Source organism: Oncorhynchus kisutch, linkage group LG29 (genome assembly GCF_002021735.2).
Source record: "Oncorhynchus kisutch isolate 150728-3 linkage group LG29, Okis_V2, whole genome shotgun sequence".
In the NCBI taxonomy this organism is placed as follows: Eukaryota; Metazoa; Chordata; class Actinopteri; order Salmoniformes; family Salmonidae; genus Oncorhynchus; species Oncorhynchus kisutch.
This window is the reverse complement of record NC_034202.2, coordinates 33,073,861-33,080,918: the sequence shown is the minus strand read 5'-3', so window position 1 is coordinate 33,080,918 and position 7,058 is coordinate 33,073,861.

Below are 7,058 nucleotides of genomic sequence, written 5' to 3'. Positions count from 1 at the left end.
AAAATCGATGGGATCAGAGTGAGAGGTCGACATTTTATTTAAGCTGCTAAATGACAAAAGCGGTTGATCAATACATTTCTTCATGTATTTCTTATCAAAACAAGTCAAATTTGTCCAACGTTTCAACAACCGTAATGATGAATTCGAAATAAGTAATTCAAAATAGCTCCTGGTTTGTTCCCATTCAAATTAACAGCATTTTAACATTAGCAAAATGCCGAGAAGCGTACAATCAGGAGTCTATAGGCGTAGATGTCTATTTTATTTTGGATTACATCCACGTCACGTTATACAAAAACAAAAAGGTCTTGCAACGCAACAGAAAGCGAGTGATTAGTTCATATATGCATCATGTGAAATAGTAATACAAGCTGTGTGACTATGACGGTGCAACGGTTTTTCGGTGGTTATCTTTTTATTTAGTCGATGAACCGGTCGTATCGGGTTTTGTTTTCGAAGGCGATGCTTTATCCTATGATGCTGCGTTGAACGTGGCAAGGCCTTCAGAGGAGATGAGCTCGGTCAGCTGTTGCGGTGTTTATTTATTGTATTTTTTATTTCACCTTTATTTAACCAGGTAGGCTAGTTGAGAACAAGTTCTCATTTGCAACTGCGACCTGGCCAAGATAAAGCATAGTAGTGTGAACAGACAACACAGAGTTACACATGGAGTAAACAATTAACAAGTCAATAACACAGTAGAAAAAAAAAGAGAGTCTATATACAGTGCCTTGCAAAAGTATTCGGCCCCCTTGAACTTTGCGACCTTTTGCCACATTTCAGGCTTCAAACATAAAGATATAAAACTGTATATTTTTGTGAAGAATCAACAACAAGTGGGACACAATCATGAAGTGGAACGACATTTATTGGATATTTCAAACTTTTTTAACAAATCAAAAACTGAAAAATTGGGCGTGCAAAATTATTCAGCCCCCTTAAGTTATACTTTGTAGCGCCACCTTTTGCTGCGATTACAGCTGTAAGTCGCTTGGGGTATGTCTCTATCAGTTTTGCACATCGAGAGACTGAAATTGTTTCCCATTCCTCCTTGCAAAATAGCTCGAGCTCAGTGAGGTTGGATGGAGAGCATTTGTGAACAGCAGTTTTCAGTTCTTTCCACAGATTCTCGATTGGATTCAGGTCTGGACTTTGACTTGGCCATTCTAACACCTGGATATGTTTATTTTTGAACCATTCCATTGTAGATTTTGCTTTATGTTTTGGATCATTGTCTTGTTGGAAGACAAATCTCTGTCCCAGTCTCAGGTCTTTTGCAGACTCCATCAGGTTTTCTTCCAGAATGGTTCTGTATTTGGCTCCATCCATCTTCCCATCAATTTTAACCATCTTCCCTGTCCCTGCTGAAGAAAAGCAAGCCCAAACCATGATGCTGCCACCACCATGTTTGACAGTGGGGATGGTGTGTTCAGGGTGATGAGCTGTGTTGCTTTTATGCCAAACATAACGTTTTGCATTGTTGCCAAAAAGTTAAATTTTGGTTTCATCTGGCCCGAGCACCTTCTTCCACATGTTTGGTGTGTCTCCCAGGTGGCTTGTGGCAAACTTTAAACAACACTTTTTATGGATATCTTTAAGAAATTGCTTTCTTCTTGCCACTCTTCCATAAAGGCCAGATTTGTGCAATATACGACTGATTGTTGTCCTATGGACAGAGTCTCCCACCTCAGCTGTAGATCTCTGCAGTTCATCCAGAGTGATCATGGGCCTCTTGGCTGCATCTCTGATCAGTCTTCTCCTTGTATGAGCTGAAAGTTTAGAGGGACGGCCAGGTCTTGGTAGATTTGCAGTGGTCTGATACTCCTTCCATTTCAATATTATCGCTTGCACAGTGCTCCTTGGGATGTTTAAAGCTTGGGAAATCTTTTTGTATCCAAATCCGGCTTTAAACTTCTTCACAACAGTATCTCGGACCTGCCTGGTGTGTTCCTTGTTCTTCATGATGCTCTCTGCGCTTTTAACGGACCTCTGAGACTATCACAGTGCAGGTGCATTTATACGGAGACTTGATTACACACAGGTGGATTGTATTTATCATCATTAGTCATTTAGGTCAACATTGGATCATTCAGAGATCCTCACTGAACTTCTGGAGAGTTTGCTGCACTGAAAGTAAAGGGGCTGAATAATTTTGCACGCCCAATTTTTCAGTTTTTGATTTGTTAAAAAAGTTTGAAATATCCAATAAATGTCGTTCCACTTCATGATTTTGTCCCACTTGTTGTTGATTCTTCACAAAAAAATACAGTTTTATATCTTTATGTTTGATGCCTGAAATGTGGCACAAGGTCAAAGTTCAAGGGGGCCGAATAGTTTCGCAAGGCACTGTACATTGTGTGCAAAAGGCATGAGGAGGTAGGCGAATGATTACAATTTTGCAGATTAACACTGGAGTGATAAATGATCAGATGGTCATGTACAGGTAGAGATATTGGTGTGCAAAAGAGCAGAAAAGTACATCAATAAAAACAGTATGGGGATGAGGTAGGTAAAAATGGGTGGGCTGTTTACCGATAGACTGCTCAGATAGCAGATGTTTGAAGTTGGTGAGGGAGATAAAAGTCTCCAACTTCAGCGATTTTTGCAATTCGTTCCAGTCACAGGCAGCAGAGAACTGGAACGAAAGGCGTCCAAATGAGGTGTTGGCTTTAGGGATGATCAGTGAGATGCACCTGCTGGAGCGCGTGCTACGGATGGGTGTTGCCATCGTGACCAGTGAACTGAGATAAGGCGGAGCTTTACCTAGCATGGACTTGTAGATGACCTGGAGCCAGTGGGTCTGGCGACGAATATGTAGCGAGGGCCAGCCGACTAGAGCATACAAGTCGCAGTGGTGGGTGGTATAAGGTGCTTTAGTGACAAAACGGATGGCACTGTGATAAACTGCATCCAGTTTGCTGAGTAGAGTGTTGGAAGCAATTTTGTAGATGACATCGCCGAAGTCGAGGATCGGTAGGATGGTCAGTTTTACTAGGGTAAGTTTGGCGGCGTGAGTGAAGGAGGCTTTGTTGCGGAATAGAAAGCCAACTCTTGATTTGGTTTGTTTGGTGTGTTTGGTTTGTCGTTCAGTCAGGTTGCACACAACACCCCCAATCTTTGAATTGGGGCGAATGACAAAAACCTGAGGGAAAGGGGTTATTTTTAGGGGACAAATAAAAATATGTCTTAGAGAGTAGTATTTCAGGACTTTTAGGCAGAGCCACCCACTCAATATAGGGTCTACTACACAAAACATAATTCCTATACTACACCAGAAAATCCTAAACTCCAAAAGTCCAAAATATAATATTAACAGACATTGAGACACTAGCCTTCCACCTCAAGTCTACAAATCTGTTAACAATCAAACACTCAATAAAATTATTCATAGACTGCTGTGAAGGCTGGCGTTTCTTCCATCATAAATAAACAAAAACTAGTCAAAACCACTGTCTTCTGGGCTGCCTCCTCATTCATGTGCACAAAGCCATAGTTTTTCAGATTGTCACAGTACAATACCGGACTATACTTCTCAAATAGGGTACGCAATTCTTGCTCTGTGGTTGGGGAGTTCACATTTCCAGCAAATATATTCACCCTTTTGGTATGGTAGCTAAAAAGACAGTATTGACTTAGCTGTTGCACATAAGGGGTGTTTCAAGTTTACAGGATTCATGGAGGACACTTCTTCAGCACTCAACCGGTCTAAAACCAAAAATAAATTAAGACATTAACATCTCATTGGAATCGTTAGAGTAAATGGGAATTCTGGGGTTCTCAGGCACAGTGTGGGCGTTTGGGGGTTAACTAGCTTGTTACAGCCAGGCTATTTAACGTTAACTGGCTAGTATATTTGCTAGTAGCTAACGTTAGTGACTGATTGTCAGTCAATTGAAATATCTAGCGAGCTAGCTACATTCCACAAAATAAAGTGTGCCTTTCTGACCAAATAGAAATACCTTAGTAGATGTAGCCTAGTTAGATAATGTTGTTAGTGTATGTGAGGGTTAGCTAGCTACTAGTCACAACTAGCGAGATAGCTGCCAGCAGCAGGCTAGCTAGCAAGCTAAAATTGTCAGCTGCTAGCTGGCTGCCTTTTTGAGGTTGTAAGACAAGTTGCTTTCGTCTATTTCTGTACAAATGAACTTAAATATCACCGTGTAGGTTGGGTTACGTAGGTATGTACTTTGATGGCTTCACCACAGCCCTACTTTCCACTGACAACAAATTACGATAGCCAGGCAGCAAGCTAGCGGCAGCTGGCACTAAAGCTAGCTGGATAACTATGAAGGGCAACGTTTGTTGTGTACGGCTGCGTATTTTATTTAACTAGGCAAGTCAGTTAACAACAAATTCTTATTTACAATGACGGCCTACCCTGGCCAGACCCGGACGACGCTGGGCCAATTGTGCGACACCCTATGGGACTTTCAATCACGGCCAGATATGGAATACTGAAGTATAATTACAAGCATTTCATAAGTGTCAAAGGCTTTTTATTGACAATTACATGAAGTTGATGCAGAGTCAATATTTGCAGTGTTGACCCTTCTTTTTCAAGACCTCTGCAATCCCCTCTGGCATGCTGTCAATTAACTTCTGGGCCACATCCTAACTGATGGCAGCCCATTCTTGCATAATCAATGCTCGGAGTTTGTCAGAATTTGTGGGTTTTTGTTTGTCCACCCGCCTATTGAGGATTGACCACAAGTTCTCAATGGGATTAAGGTCTGGGGAGTTTCCTGGCCATGGACACAAAATATCAATGTTTTGTTCCCCGAGCCACTTAGTTATCACTTTTGCCTTATGGCAAGTTGCTCCATCATGCTGGAAAAGGCATTGTTCATCACCAAACTGTTCCTGGATGGTTGGGAGAAGTTGCTCTTGGAGGATGTGTTGGTAGCATTCTTTATTCATGGCTGTGTTCTTAGGCAAAATTGTGAGTGAGCCCACTCCCTTGGCTGAGAGGCAACCGAACACATGAATGGTCTCAGGATGCTTTACTGTTGGCATGACACAGGACTGATGGTAGCGCTCACCTGGTCTTCTCCGGATAAGCTGTTTTCCAGATGCCCCAAACAATCGCAAACGGGATTCATCAGAGAAAATGACTTTCCCCCTGTCCTCAGCAGTCCAATCCCTGTACCTTTTACAGAATATCAGTCTGTCCCTGATGTTTTTCCTGGAGAGAAGTGGCTTCTTTGCTGCCCTTCTTGACACCGGGCATCCTCCAAAAGTCTTTGCCTCACTGTGCGTGCAGATGCACTCACACCTGCCTGCTGCCATTCCTGAGCAATCTTTGTACTGGTGGTGACCCGATCCCGCAGTTAAATCAACTTTAGGAGACAGTCCTGGAGTTTGCTGGACTTTCTTGGGCGTTCTGAAGCCTTCTTCACAACAACTGAACCGCTCTCCTTGAAGTTCTTGATGATCCGATAAATGGTCGATTTAGGTGTAATCTTACTGGCAGCAATATCCTTACCTGTGAAGCCCTTTTTGTGCAAAGCAATGATGGTTGACAGAGGAAGAACAATGATTCCAAGCACTATCCTCCTTTTGAAGCTTCCAGTCTGTTATTCAAATTCAATCAGCATGACAGAGTGATCTCAAGCCTTGTCCTCGTCAACACTCACACCTGTGTTAACGAGAGAATCACTGACATGTCAACTGGTCCTTTTGTGGCAGGGCTGAAATGCAGTGGACATTTTTTGGGGGGATTCAGTTCATTTGCATGGCAAAGAGGGACTTTGCAATTAATTGCAATTCATCTGATCACTCTTCATAACATTCTGGAGTAAATGCAAATTGCCATCATACAAACTGAGGCAGCAGACTTTGTGAAAATTTATATTTGTGTCATTCTCAAAACTTTTGGCCCCGACTATAAATGATCAGCAGGCTTATGTGATTTTCTTCTATTTACTTGGAGCATGCACTTTCAGATCAGTGCAGAATAACAGTAATGGAGGAGTGAAAGCCACATGTAGTGACTCCATACATTTCCCAATGTAAAGTTCTTCCTCTTATTTTTCAACAGCACTGTAAAAATATTTTACAGGTATGAAAAAGCAATATGAAGAAGCCCCATCATTAGGCTAGCTTTCACCAGTCCTGGGGTGTTATTTCGTGAAGTGAAAAGTTCTGAACTTTGCAGATGGAAATGTCAAAAATAGGATCTCTATACTGTAGCAAAAGATCTGCAATAAAGTGAAAATAATTAGTCTCATAAATTTCTTCATTCATCAGCAATATGTGGGCAAATTAAGCAGGCTGGAGTTCCTTCCCATCCATGACTTACAGTTGAAGTCGGAAGTTTACGAACACCTTAACCAAATACATTCATTTTCACAATTCATGACATTTAATCCTAGTAACAATTCCCTGTCTTCGATCAGTTAGGATGACCACTTTATTTTAAAAATGTGAAAAAATAGTAGAGAATTATTTATTTCAGCTTTTTTTTCTTTCATCACATTCCCAGTGGGTCAGAAGTTTACATACACTCAATTAGTATTTGGTAGCATTGCCTTTAAATCAATGTTTCAGGTAGCCTTCCACAAGCTTCCCACAATAAGTTGGGTGACTTTTGTCCCATTCCTCCTGGCAAAGCTGGTGTAACCGAGTCAGGTCTGTAGGCCTCCTTGCTCGCACATGCTTTTTCAGTTCTGCCCACACATTTTCTATAGAATTGAGGTAAGGGCTTTGTGATGGCCACTCCAATACCTATGAAAGTGTGCTTGGGGTCATTGTCCATTTGGAAGACCCATTTGCAACCAAGCTTTAACTTCCTGACTGATGTGTTGAGATGTTGCTTCAATATATCCACAAAATTGTCCTTCCTCATAATGCCATCTATTTTGTGAAGTGCACCAGTCCCTCCTGCAGCAAAGCACCCCCACAACATGATGCTGCCACCCCCGTGCTTCACGGTTGGGATGGTGTTCTTCAGTTTGCAAGCCTCCCCCTTTTTTCTCCAAACATAATGATGGTCATTATGGCCAAACAGTTCTATTTTTGTTTCATCAGGCCAGAGGACATTTCTCCAAAAAATATGATCT